Source organism: Sinohyriopsis cumingii, chromosome 15 (genome assembly GCF_028554795.1).
Source record: "Sinohyriopsis cumingii isolate HCF-2022 chromosome 15, ASM2855479v2, whole genome shotgun sequence".
Taxonomy (NCBI): Eukaryota; Metazoa; Mollusca; class Bivalvia; order Unionida; family Unionidae; genus Sinohyriopsis; species Sinohyriopsis cumingii.
This window is the reverse complement of record NC_142975.1, coordinates 115,366,417-115,380,927: the sequence shown is the minus strand read 5'-3', so window position 1 is coordinate 115,380,927 and position 14,511 is coordinate 115,366,417.

The window sequence follows — 14,511 nt, the reverse complement described above, 5'->3', positions numbered from 1 at the left end:
TACTTTTGGCCAAATTAAACATTGGCGGATTACGTATTCAGAATTAAACATTATTGTTCCCAATTATAGTTTTCTGTCGTTTGACATTGACATTGTATATTATACACTATATCGCTGAAAAGGACATTACCAACACTAAAGGGGCCATTCTTATCTCTAAATAGGATATTGTAATCACTATAGGGACATTATTATCTCTAAACGGACATTATCATCACTAAATGGGACATTATCATCACTAAAGGGGACATTATCATCACTAAAGCGGACATTATTATCACTAAAGAGGATATTATCATCACTAAAGGGGACATTATCATCACTAAAGGGGTAATTCTTATCACTAAAGGGGACATTATCATCACTAAAGGGGACATTACAATGACTAAAGGGGACATTATTATCACTAAAGGGGTAATTCTTATCACTAAAGGGGACATTATTATCACTAAAGGGGACATTCTTATCACTAAAGGGGACATTATCATCACTAAAGGGGACATTATCATCACTAAAGGGGTAATTCTTATCACTAAAGGGGACATTATCATCACTAAAGGGGACATTACAATGACTAAAGGGGACATTATCATCACTAAAGGGGTAATTCTTATCACTAAAAGGGACATTATTATCACTAAAGGGGACATTATTATCACTAAAGGGGACATTATCATCACTAAAGGGGACATTATTATCACTAAAGGGGTAATTCTTATCACTAAAAGGGACATTATCATCACTAAAGGGGACATTACAATGACTAAAGGGGACATTATTATCACTAAAGGGGTAATTCTTATCACTAAAGGGGACATTATTATCACTAAAGGGGACATTATCATCACTAAAGGGGACATTATCATCACTAAAGGGGTAATTCTTATCAATAAAGGGGACATTATCATCACTAAAGGGGACATTACAATGAATAAAGGGGACATTATTATCACTAAAGGGGTAATTCTTATCACTAAATTGGACATTATTATCACTAAAGGGGACATTCTTATCACTAAAGGGGACATTATCATCACTAAATGGGACATTACAATGACTAAAGGGGATATTATAATCCCTAAATGGGACGTTATTTACATCCGAATATCCATACTAGGTACTTGCATATATTATTTGAATTTCCACAAAAATTGATTTGAAACGACTTTGAAAGTCAATTGACGCTCTAATTTAACAATTCTGAACATAGGAAACAAAGATATTCTAATATTTTCCCAAAATAGAATGGCGCCTTAGAAGATATAAACTTCAAAATAGATAGTTGTGGTCAGGTAAGGTAACTGTTGAACATTACGAGGTCAAAGTAAATTTAGTCGATCACTGAGTCGAAGCTGTTTTAAGGGAAAATTAAATTCAATCCTTGACGGGTGTTTTTTCTGTTATCTACCTTTTTATATGGAGCTGAAGTAAAGAATATATTTTTGTTAACTCCATTTTCATCTGTTTCTTTTGTATAAAAGATGATTGCCTAATTGCTTTTTGTGTACCCTACTTTTGAACTGTCGGCACGCCAGAAAGCAACAAAAACATGTATATTGTTATTTCTTTTATAATTTTTGTAAAGATTTTGCTGGATTTTTACTCTGAATCACGTATAACAGACACATCATGTGCTCGGCTTAGAGGGATGATTAAAAAATATTAGTCATCAAAAGTTACGAAAGTACTTTCTTCTTAGTGAATCGAATCTTTTTTTACCGTATTTACACATGTGATTTACTCAAGCATTGCGAACTGTTTCGACCCAGGCCGGTTAGGGTCTACGCTTTTGTTTAAAATTTGATATGATCTGCCGGTTTATTATGCAACAAAAGGGATATGAATTGTTCATAGTTTATGTTTTGATTCACAAACCATTGATATCTTTAAAAAAATAAATTTCACTTTGAGACTGAATTTTCAGGCTGAGCCAATCAAAAACGACGTTACATAGTAATAACGTAATAGGCTGATAGAAAATCTCAAGTTCAAACTGGAGCTCAGAAGTTTCATGATTTCCGGAGGAGAATGTACATTTACGGAACGCCTATTTTCTTATTGTGTTGCAAGTGAAATCTTTTTTGACATGCCAACTGTTTATAAATTGTATTCAATGATTAAACATAACAGTAAATTATGTTGATACTGTCCTTGATTTACACGCCCTTTTTACTTTAACTTCTTGGTAGTTCCCCAATTTGAGAACACTATTATAGTACCAAGCAAGCACTCAGCCGCGAATTACACATAACTAGATCCAATATTACCAATTATTCAATCGGAATGTCCTCTGCCTTTTCCATCGTATACTAGAAATAAACATTCAAATGTAAATTATGGCCATTTTGAACTGATCTGAAGCCCGAGGTTGTTAGTAGATCATAATAATTTCGTAACTTCATGCTAAAAAGAATGACATCTCATCACTAATAACAACGTAAGGTGGCGCTCACCAGATAATATGTACTTTTGAGAGAGTGACGTATGTAAGGTGAAGTAGTTCGCATTTAAAACATGCACAGTGGAGAGAATGTTGGCATATCTCTATGCTACATTAATGTAATGTGGATGATATTTCTTTTGGATATTGTACTTTTGGAAATTTTACATGATTTAAGTACACTGCTAACTAAAATGACTGCTCCCTTGTGTTAAAAAATCAGTCTGAATTAGTCTAAAGTGCACTATACATAGCACCTATTAAAATAGGGAAAATGAACTTTGCCAGACTAGACAATACCAGCTTCTGAAAGTACAATGAATGAATTACCAAATATATAAAATGTAAAAAAAAGTTATCGGTTCTTTTTTATACAATTGACCTCTGAAGTTCAGGAAGTGAAAATGACCAAGTAGAGCTAGCACTTTTTTGAAAGGTGCACATTTGAAGTAAGGCCAAGCTGTATACTCTATAACCCATAGTACACCCATCAATCATACACCAAAATAAAGGGAATTAAAGGTTCTTTGCATTATACCTAAGATATACAAGGTCTTTTTTAAATAGCCAGTAAAACCAGTGAGGAGAGCCGGGGAAATTCTTTTTCTTTAAAATCCTAACCCTAACTGTATAGCGCCACCTAAGCAATAGTTGAAACAACTGACACCGAATGATTTATTCGATTTGTTTCATTACTAAGTTGCAGGAATACATTCAAAACTAAACGTGCAGTTATTTCATTGATTGCTCCAAAAAGTTTAGAGTGTTTATTTTCAAGACTTATCATGATATGTGACTGCTTTTCGCACATATAACCGGAAGTTGGGCCGATAAATATTTGCAAATTCGGGAAGTATCGCTACGATAGCCTTCCAGTCTCTTTCCGAATAGCGTAGTTATTCGATTCGAATTGAAAACTAACGCTGATGTTTGAATGCGAGCCACTTTGAGCTTGAAATTCACTCAATGTCGAAGTTAAGAAATTTCAAAGTTCTCTAACTTGAATAGGAATTATGTTAGGTAATATAACGTTTACTCTATTCTCAACTTTAATTCCCTAGTTTGAAATGAACATTTTAAAGAATGTGTTTCAAGTACAATGTCTCTGATTTTGAGAGATTTATTTTCTTGCACAAAAGGTTTCTAGAATACAGTGCGAAGCTTCCATCTCACAATGTGAAGGCACATTAGATCCTATGATATTCGTTTCAAATTATATACAGAATACGCAACATCGACTATAATTTGTAGGCACGCTATGGAATACGAGACATGATCTTACTCTGTTTACATTCTGAGAAAATACGGTATGGGGGATAGAAGGCAGGATAGCTGTTCTAATGACTCAAACCAATCTGGTAAAATGAGTCAAGCAACACACGGATTTCCCATTAAGACAGAGTTGTGTGGCCACCATAGATATTTCATCTATAAACAAAACAATCGTTCGGGTTAACGATACCAGCATCATCTTTTAATGTTCTGATTATATCCTAGTTTTAAATAATTATATTGCGACGATTGTCAATCCCTCAAAATATGGTCATTTGGTTTCCCTAATAGGAGAGCTTACTTGAAGCTGTCACTAGTACAGGGGTATGAATTCAAACGCGGATATTTAATATCATTCGGAAGGAAGATATCCATTTACATGTTGGTATGATAATCTTCTACCCATTAAAAAGATAGATGCAATGAAAAGAGACGACAAACAGACTGATAAGCACGCGCCCGCCTCTGCATACGGAACAGATGTAGTTAACATTAGGTGATATGCACTTGAATGTTGGGATCAGATGCATGCTAGTAAGTACAATATATTTTTCCATTTAACCCACCACTTTGTCTCCTATCGAATATTTATTTTGTATTGTACTAAAATGAAACTGAACAAATAAACATGAAATTGGTTAATTAGATATAATTATCAACCTGAGCAAACAGTGATAGGCCTTAAACTCAACAGCGACAAATAAGAGTAATAACTTTATTAAAGTGTTCTAACCAGGTAAAAATATTACTTGGAAAATCTTCTATGTTGAGGAACTATTACTGTTCACACTCTTATCAAATGAAAATGTCAGCATATTTGGATTAGATGAATACAGCTCGAATAGGGAAGTACAAGAAATAATGTCTAAAGGTGAATAATACAGCTCGAATAAGGAAGTACAAGAAATAATGACTAAAGGTGAATACTGCAGCTCGAATAGGGAAGTACAAGAAATAATGTCTAAAGGTGAATAATACAGCTCGAATAGGGAAGTACAAGAAATAATGTCTAAAGGTGAATACTGCAGCTCGAATAGGGAAGTACAAGAAATAATGTCTAAAGGTGAACACAGCAGGTCGAATGGGGAAGTACAAGAAATAATGTCTAAAGGTGAATACTGCAGGTCGAATAGGGAGGTTGGGGAAATATTATCTAAGTTTTGTTTAAATTTGTTTTGTTAGACTTTCAGATTTAAGAGATCACCAGAACGAACAACACATTGAACTTTCGAAAGTATACTTTTTCGTTGTGTTACTTGTCACTAGTATCATACTGTTTATGTCAAATAAGGTCTGTAAACCTGTATAGTCTTTTCCATACACCATCAACAAGATATAAAAACCCAAATCAATATGGAAAGAAAGTAAAATGAACAAAACGAATGTGGCAAATGTACAAGACGGAGAAGGAAAAAAATACGACCGTGCAGATCACTCTGCTGGTATCATATTAGTGGTTTAGTCTCAGTAGGATTCTTATAGAAGATAGCAACAGCAATGACACAAATTCAAATGAAACACGCGCAACACCGAATGAAGTTCTATTTTGCTGGTCTTATGAACATTTCTATTATTAATAGTCTTTTATATTTATCCCATCTAGACCACGTTCCAAAATGTTCAGGAAAGGTTCTGCAAGGGTTTGAGAAAATTCTTCTTATCTTGGAACAGTGGACAGCCACATCCCTTTGCGCTTTTGTTGATATAATATAAAATTAAAGGCACATTCAACACGTTAATCAAGAAAAGAGATTTTTTTAAAGAAAAGTTAAACATAGTATATTTTACAAATGAAGTAAATCAAGGTTTCCAGCCTTCATCTGATGAAGACAAACATAGTAGTGTTTAAGATAATTCGGGTCAGTGTTTATATCATTTCTCCGTCTTAATGGCAGACCTTTCTGTCAGCCAACTACTTGAACCAACCGGGATGAAGATAAGCATGGTAATGAATCTCCTCGCGCTCACAAAGATTTCATTTGACACTCGAAAGATGTTGTGTACATAACCACTTGGCGGGGTGGTACTATTAAAGAAGCAACTATTTGAATGAAGAAATATATTTAAAGTACTTGACTGCTCGTAAACATGCTTGCATAGATAGTTAAGGTGTCATCAACGATAATACCACTGTAAAGACGCAAATTTATGTCGATCTATGAAGAGCTCATTAACTTTGGGACAGAACAATCAATTAGAATAATGGGGACATGTGCTTGTTAAATCGCAATACCGCAATGATTTCTAATATCTGTGTCGGGATAGAAAGTGATTTTTAATTAGGCCTCCCACACGAAAATTATTGGGATTAAATTGCCCTCCTCGAAAAAATGTAAGCAGTCTACAATTTTCCTGCAAAAGTGAAAATATAAGGGACTCCGAGAGTGAATTTGGAAGAGATTCTCTCGTAAAACATTGGTCAAAGGAACCGGATGTCTGGAAAGTCAACGGACAAAATTTTGGCGGTAAAAGCGAGCAAAGCTTGAAAGCACACGGTATTTGCATCAATTTCATGTAATTCTTTGAAACCAATATAATTATTTGCTTGAATTTAATTGTTTATATTTGCATGATTTTTTTTTTAAATCCGTAGATCAATATTCTCGATACGCGTGTAACTGTTCGTCCATCTACCTGAATTCGTACAATAATTTTCTTTATCTAAGTTTGACGAATTGTTTAATTTGTCGACATTTATAAGAATTTCATGCCTAACTTTAGTTGATATGAGTTACGAGAATCCGTGTGAATTCACCGAATTTAGATAACGTATGCTAAAGACTTGAACGAGTGTATTCGTTGAAATTAACGAAGTTAAATTATATAATGAATGTCATTCATTCATTTGTGTAATTGAGACGAGAAAGGAACTGTTACGTCTCGTGTGATGTTAATGTGAGTCAGGAGGGAATAGCCATTACGATGTGCATTAATCTTGTGAAACTAGGTTTGTTTATGGTCTGCTATGTTTAGCTCGACCAGATAGTCTTTGGTATGTTTGAATTCCGATAGGATAAAATCTGACATAACGAGAAGGTAGTAATGATCTGTTCCCAGTAGAACAACTGACAGAAGATTTAGGTTGCGTTTATTTTGAAAGGGAAAATAGCTTCAAGGACGTAACCACAGACGCATCCACGTACCTACTTATCAAAGTACTTACGTATCTACGTACTTACGTATCCACATACCCACACAAAGTTTGAGGGCCGAAAAGAGGCGAGACAGTAAGGTGGTTGGAAAAGGAAAAAAGCGAAAGGACCCAGAGCAACCACATAGTGAAGTTGGAGTGGAGCGGAATAAGCAGATAAGCAGGTTATAAAGTTGTACAAGGCAATGACTTCAATCGTTCACTCGATTATATGAACTAATTCCATCATTTAGAACACATCGGATATATTTATATGTATGTATGTATGTATGTATGTATGTGTGTGTGTGTGTGTGTGTGTGTGTGTGTGTGAATGGGTGCGTGCGTGCGTGCGTGTGTATGTGTGTGTGTTTTCAATTCGGTGAAAGATTTATGACTTCCATCGTTCACTCGATTATATGATGAACTAATTCCATCATTTAGAACACATCGGATATATCTATGTGTGTGTGTGTGTGTGTGTGTGTGTGTGTGTGTGTGTGTGTGTGTGTGTGTGTGTGTGTGCATGGGTGCGTGCGTGCGTGCGTGCGTGTGTATGTGTGTGTGTTTTCAATTCGGTGAAAGATTTATTCCAAAAGAAATGTATCTTCTTAATTTAATGTAATATCCCAGTTGTTTATGTAATTGATTTATTTTTTTTTACTTTTCCATGTACGGGGGGGGCTCGTGTCATTCTGTTCTATATATCTGCTCAGATCTCTGTTTATTCCATCTATAAGTTTCACACTTTATTTTAAAATTTACTCAATCCGGGCAACAATACCGAGGGCGATCACCCTCTGCATAACGATAGCCAAATAAAGCGGACACCTCGTAAGAAGGTACAACCTCACAACACCATCACCTGTAGCAACCGCTACAACCACAAACCAGACCTAAAACAAAGGTGGGAAAGATTTATACTAATTTATGCGTCAGAGCGGTCTGAAGAAGGTAAATACAATTCATATTTTGCTCACAACACGCTTCACTTTCACCCGTTTAGAGTTTTGAAAACTTGACATTCGAATTTCATGTTGTTATGTCGTTGATTCATTCTTGAGTTAATATGTATGGAATAATACAAACAGTTTTATTACGTGTTCTCGCCTAGTTTCTGATAGCTCGTAAAGTTTGCCATGACTGACAAACATTTTCTTCCTCTACTTGTAATTCTTGAAGATAGTATACTGGAAATGTATATTGTATTACATTTACAGAAGAAAAGATCCTATCAAAAAGCATAAACTATTCACAATTCATCTACCTCATCCTACCCCCACCCCTTCCCAATGACAGGAACTTTGTATAAATAAGGTTGCATTCAAGTCTTATTGGACATGGACTTCATCCATAATTGTTTTGAAGAGTTTTAGTGATGTTTAAATTTATTTCCGGTTGGTATTTTATCCGCAGAAAAAGTGTTGAAAAGCTCATAAAAACTACATGGCAAATTTGCACACCTTGTTAGCTGACTCAAACCTTTAAATCTGTTTAACTGGAAGCCAGCCAAAATAATTCATTAGGAAAACAAAACCGTCACATCAGGCGTTGTGTTACGTCAAACGCGAAATTAGTTATGCTCTTTGGAAAAATAGTGATAGAAACAGATTTAACCCCTTATACGCTGATTATATTCTCTCATATATATCTATTTTAATGTCCATTTAATATTTCCCTGGCTAGTATTAAAGTTAGAACTCCAGCATTTAGAAGAGTATGTGTTTCCATGTACGCCACTCGTTCCGATAACTCCAAACCGACGGTTCTACGTGTAGTTATTGATGCATTCACGTATCCTCAAACTTTTCTCATCTATTTTATTCTCCACTTTATCATGCTTCTCATATATCCATGGTTAATTTCTCCCGTCCTCAGTCTTACGCACAGCATTAACAATTAAGCATTGAAAAGGATTTATAGTATGAACCAAACGTTGTGCATGGTTCATATATATTGATCAATTCGTACTCAGTCATGAGTCTAGTCCAACTTCTAGCAGCACAGGCCCAGATCTGCCGTTGCATAGTGTGCCCGTACATCTGGATCGATGCAGTTTCTTAGGAGTAACCAATAGAAAGAACAACATAGTCCCTAATCTGCCAGCTCATTATGTGACGGTAGCTCCGTCAATATTGTTTATAGCCGGACTGTATAACATGGTTGTCTAAATAAAGTTTGCATGTTGCGAGATCCCGTTGTCTCTATTAAGCATCACATAGATCTAACTGTTGAGGGTGAAATCAAGATCACCTCGAATGCATGTTTTATTCTTCCATCATTTCCATGCATGATGTTTTCACTTTTATCGTTCCATATGCTAATATATTGTTTGAATATGTATGCCACTTTATCCTGACCTTTGATATCTTGTGTATAACACCGATACAATTATAGATTGTAAATCTAATGCAGGCTCCTTCACTTCTACATAATCCCGCCTCCCCCACCCCATCAATATCCACACATCGCGTTTGTCTTAAACGAGGAATATCTTCAGCGCTACGCCGTTGATAGGAGAATAAGTTTTGCAGGCTTAAGTCTGTTTAGCCTTTGCGTAGAGGCATCTGGATGTTAACGATACTACAGCCTGCTGAACGCTCGCTTGAAATAAACCTCCTTCTCCAAGAAAAACCTGACTTTGATCAAATTCATTACTATCTAATCACACATCCCTACCATCCAAAGAAAATGGGAAGAGTGATGAAACACACACCTAAATCATATAATAAACACACTTGTGTGTGTGCGCGTGCGTACGTACGTACATACCTACATGCGAACATACATACGTAGGTACATACATACATACATACGTAGGTACATACATACATACATACATACATACATACATACATACATACATACATGCATGCATGCATGCATGCATACATGCATGCATGCATGCATACATACATACATACATACATACATACATACATACATACATACATACATACATACATACATACATACATACATACATACATAAAAAACGGGGGACCGCTCCTGTGGCCTAGTGGTTAGAGCGTCCGCTTTGTCTGCGAGAGGTCGTGGGTTCGATCCCCGGCAGAGTCATACCAAAGACTTACAAAAATGGTACTAACAACTGCCTCGCTTGGCGTTCAGCATTAAGAGGTTAGTGTTAGGACTGGTCGGCCTGGTGTCAGGATAATGTGACTGGGTGGAACATCGTGCTACATGTCTGCGGCATGATGCCCCAGTGCTAGACATCACTGTAAACTGCCACATTGTAGACATCGTAGCGATATGACTGAACAATTGTTAAAAATACGTTAAAAGTAAAAATCACATCACATCACAAAACGGGGGTAGGATGAAAAAAAGGGCATGAATTAGATACACGCTCTCACAGAAACATACTATACTATATATAAATTATGGAAATTTTTCTCGTGATACATTGCAATTCCAAAATAGGACTCCAATACATAAAACTAACATATCGGACATGCACAGGCACAACTAAACTCAAGATTTTATATAATCCTTGAAATTTACCCAATGAAGATGAATCGTTCTAGAACTTGTATGGTTTCAAGTTTGTGGAGGAAAAAGTTCCAACTTATAGCACTTTAGTAATATTTCACATAATCATTGTGACTACTGCCAAATTGTTTGAGAGGTGTCTAAAAGTGGGAACAGATACCATTATGATTTCAATCTAAATCATTTTATAAGAAACTTAGGGAGGTGTGTGTGTGTGTGTGTGTGTGTGTGTGTGTGTGTGTGTGTGTTTTGTGATACATATATAGAATTGGCTGCGCCATAGAGAGTAAGAGAGAGAGAGAGGAGGAGGAGGACGAGAGTCACATGCGCTCGTTATAAATTAAACTGAGTATCGGTCACTTGATAGAGGGCTTGGAGGTCCACGCCTGCAACCATATACCATAACGGCAGAAACGAGTCCAATAAGGATAACTTGTGCTATTTGCGTCTTCTAATATAATAGTTAAATTTTCAAAACATAACTCAAAGACCCCGTTCATTTCAAGACATACACCAGAAAACTGAACACTTACTGGCCCATTTTGAAGAATGAGGTGCACCTGGGTCGAAAGTTGCAGTTAGTGTTCGGATAGTCTTTTATTTTACCCTTGACGCCAAGTTCAGAACACCAACATTTATACTCTAACGTATTACAATGTACAATATTTACTGCGGAATGGAGGTTGTTCTGAACTTGCAGATCATATTTTTAATATTACTATCTTCGTTGCGCCCCCGTGTGCATTCTCCATGTTAAAGTGGTGTTGTGCCACATGCATTGTCCAAGATAGAAAAAAGACTAAGACTTAAAACGTTCTGCACTAAAACTTAACATAGAATTTCATATTGTGAGCCCATATGCCTCTTAATGTAAACCTATGGAGAAATAAAAGAATGATATTTTGTATGTACTGATATTGGTACATATTGAGGTCAACTCGAACAATGTTAGAATGTACCTGCAACTGAGGTCAGCCAATGTCACGGAATAAGGCAAGAAAATGAATTGGTGATGCCTTGGAACGATTAGGCATCAGTGGGGTCTTAGACGCGTACAGCGTTACCTAGAGTAGATTTTCCTCCTTGTCTAATAGTAACAAAGTAATAGGTACATCTCTCTGTAGATCTCTCGCGGCGAAACCCTAAGTTTATGATGTGCACGGGTACTTTACCCTTGGGTCAGACACATGCTTTTGTTGTAGCACGTATGAGATGGCACAGTGATGCTAAGTGATATGTAACGTTTGCTAAACCCAAGCTATAAAGTCATCCATAAGTTATAATCTACCTGTCTTGGGAATATTACCGACGCCTTGTGTTTGATCTCTAAAGATGGCCGCGGGGTTACTGTTGGACTCTTACGTAAGGTTACCATGACCAGCCAGTAACCGGAAACATGAGTCGGCAAAGGCAACTTGTCGCGAACCTTAACAAAGGTTTGTCGTTATCACACCTATATATTAAAGGTTAGTTCAAGGATAAAAAGGAAAGTCTATGGGGTGAACTGGGCGTGTTCTTATCGGTCCCCACGTTGACAGACAGCGAGAGGGATCTTGTCCGCTAGGTTTGATTGGATCGGTCCACAGCTATATCCAATCAAAAATTGAGATAGAGGGCGTGATTACAATTCATTCCCAAATGATGCCTTCCGAAATTCTAAGGGTAATTTAGTATACGCCTGGAAGGCTTGCAAATCAGTATGGTTTACTCCGAGAAAGAAGACACTCGTAATCTGGCAGTAGAACGTAGAGCTAGATTCTAAGGAAAGACAAAGCTTCGAAAAGGTCAGTAAGTTATTTGCTCCATTTTGCAGAATATTACAGCATCATAATTGTTATTATTTTGTAGTACGCACACTTATTTGCTAGAATCATTTAGTATGTAGAATTACCATTGTAGTGTGTGATTTACATACGTATTTGAGAAATGTGCCTGAGCCTTACGTAGAGAATTATTAGATGCGAGGCGGCGGAATTATGTAGACTGTTAGTTTGCGATTAGAATTAATTTTGTAATCCGCTGTTAGGTTACTTCGTAGTAAACGAGTACATTTAATAACGCGTTATTTTAGAATTTACACATGCTTGGCTTCTGAGTGTGGAAACATGATTGAAGTATGTAAGGTTAGTTACTATGGACGTATGCATATATCAGAGGATGGATATTTTAATATTTGCGTACTTTGTACGAGTTGTAAGGTAAAGAATTGCGTCTGATTATTGCGATATTGTTTAGTATAACGGGGTTTGGAATACTGATGCGACGGAATTTATTGATGTATGTATAAGAAGTAATTTATATATTGCTGTATTGTGACGTTTGTTTTACCATTGAAGAACGTATGGATATCTTGATGTGAACGAATGCGTGACCGAATAAATGAAATAACCGTTATCTGATGATAGGCTGTGTGTAGTGTGAGATAAGATTACTAAGAAAAAGAGATTGTACCGTCCTTGTTTTTTCACGAGAATCTTTTTAGGGGACAGAACTTCCGGCTCCATTGGGTCCCAAGTCTTCAAGAGTTGGAGACGAAATTGAGACTGTAGCCGAGACAGTCGAAGTCGACAGAAGGGTAGTTATGGGGGAGAAAATGGAGGAGGAGGAGAAGAAATCTAGAGCAAGTTGTGGAGGAGGAAAAGAAGCTATTTGGAGAAAGGTCGTAGAGGAAGTAAAGGAATTGGGAAAAATAAGAGAGAGAAATGATACAAAACAAGAGTAGAAATACAAGTATAGGCGGAAATCAATCTCACACTGCTAATCATGTGATACAATAGGCATACTAAAGGCTCGAGCGGAAGGAGTGCAATTGGAAATTTGAGTCATTTGATTATTGAATTGTCATTAAATTATTATTCCTTAAATTTCAACTCTTTGCATATTTAACATCTAACCGTCGGCATTGCTGACTGCGTACTCGGAGATTTACATCTATTTTTCACTATATTTAACTTCCAACAAAATAGAGCCTGGGTGGGACTTCTATAATAGTTCAAATAAATATTGGGAGCGCCCCACCCCAATCATATAGTTAGTCACATGGTAAAACACCAAAATACTAGATCAAACTCAAAGTTATAAAAACAAAATTAAATTAGAACTAATTAAAAGTCTGCCAGCGGAAGGGATTGTCTTAGCCTGAGTCTCTCTCCAAGAAAACTAGGTTTCACTGGTATCAATTGTTTTCAAGTAACCTATCTAATTTTCGAATGTTCAACCTGGGCTTGGGCATTTCGTGTTACTGAGCGTGAACGAGGATCACTACTTAGGTCAAAATGAAAAACATGTATGTCGTCAACGTCAAAGAAATATCTTGTGTTAAAGAGAGTCTAACTGGTAAATATGCATTATTACCTCAATATCGTGCGGGACAGTTGTATTCGTTTGGTAAAGGAAAGAGAGAGGATCCAACGTGGGTGACATGGTTATAATAAAGTTGCTAATGCAAGATGTTTTGTAATGTGATATTGATTCAAAGATGTGCTTAAACATGAAACAAATTTCCTACATTCGTAGGGAAAGAAAAGACAGAAATACTTTAGATTTTCCGACCAAATTTACAATTTGCTAGCAATGTGTTCCATTATTACAAGCATAGGAGCAGCAACAACATTGATATGATCACATTTTGCGATTCATTCTGTCAAATATACGGTTCTTTGTTTACACTCGTGCGCAAATGTTCCACAAGTATAATTTTTCTTAAGATCAAAATCAAACTAGAAGGAACATCATCTAGGATGAAATGTGATTTTCACCGACAGGTTGACTTAACCGAAGAGCAGACGACGGCATTTATTAGTACTAGTAGCAATTAATCCCGCGATCGTATATCCACAACATTCAATTCTGACCTTGGTCACAGTTTTCTCACCAACAATTTCTCGCATATGCATTCCTCTAAAAAGTAATGTTCTGGATATTCAGTATCACGGCAACGTGTCTGAAATTGGAATCATAAGTCTTGGTTAAGTTTTTGCATTGCAATAAACAGTAGTGTCGTCTGCAACCTTCTTTGCAGCGGATCTTTTCCTTGTTTTGAAGTGTTTGGATACTAGACAGTGTATGTGTTTTTATTTCAGACTTATTCTGATGAAAAGTGACTACAGTAAATATTGTGACTGACGGCACTGAACATGTATGCTAGGTTGTTAAGGCC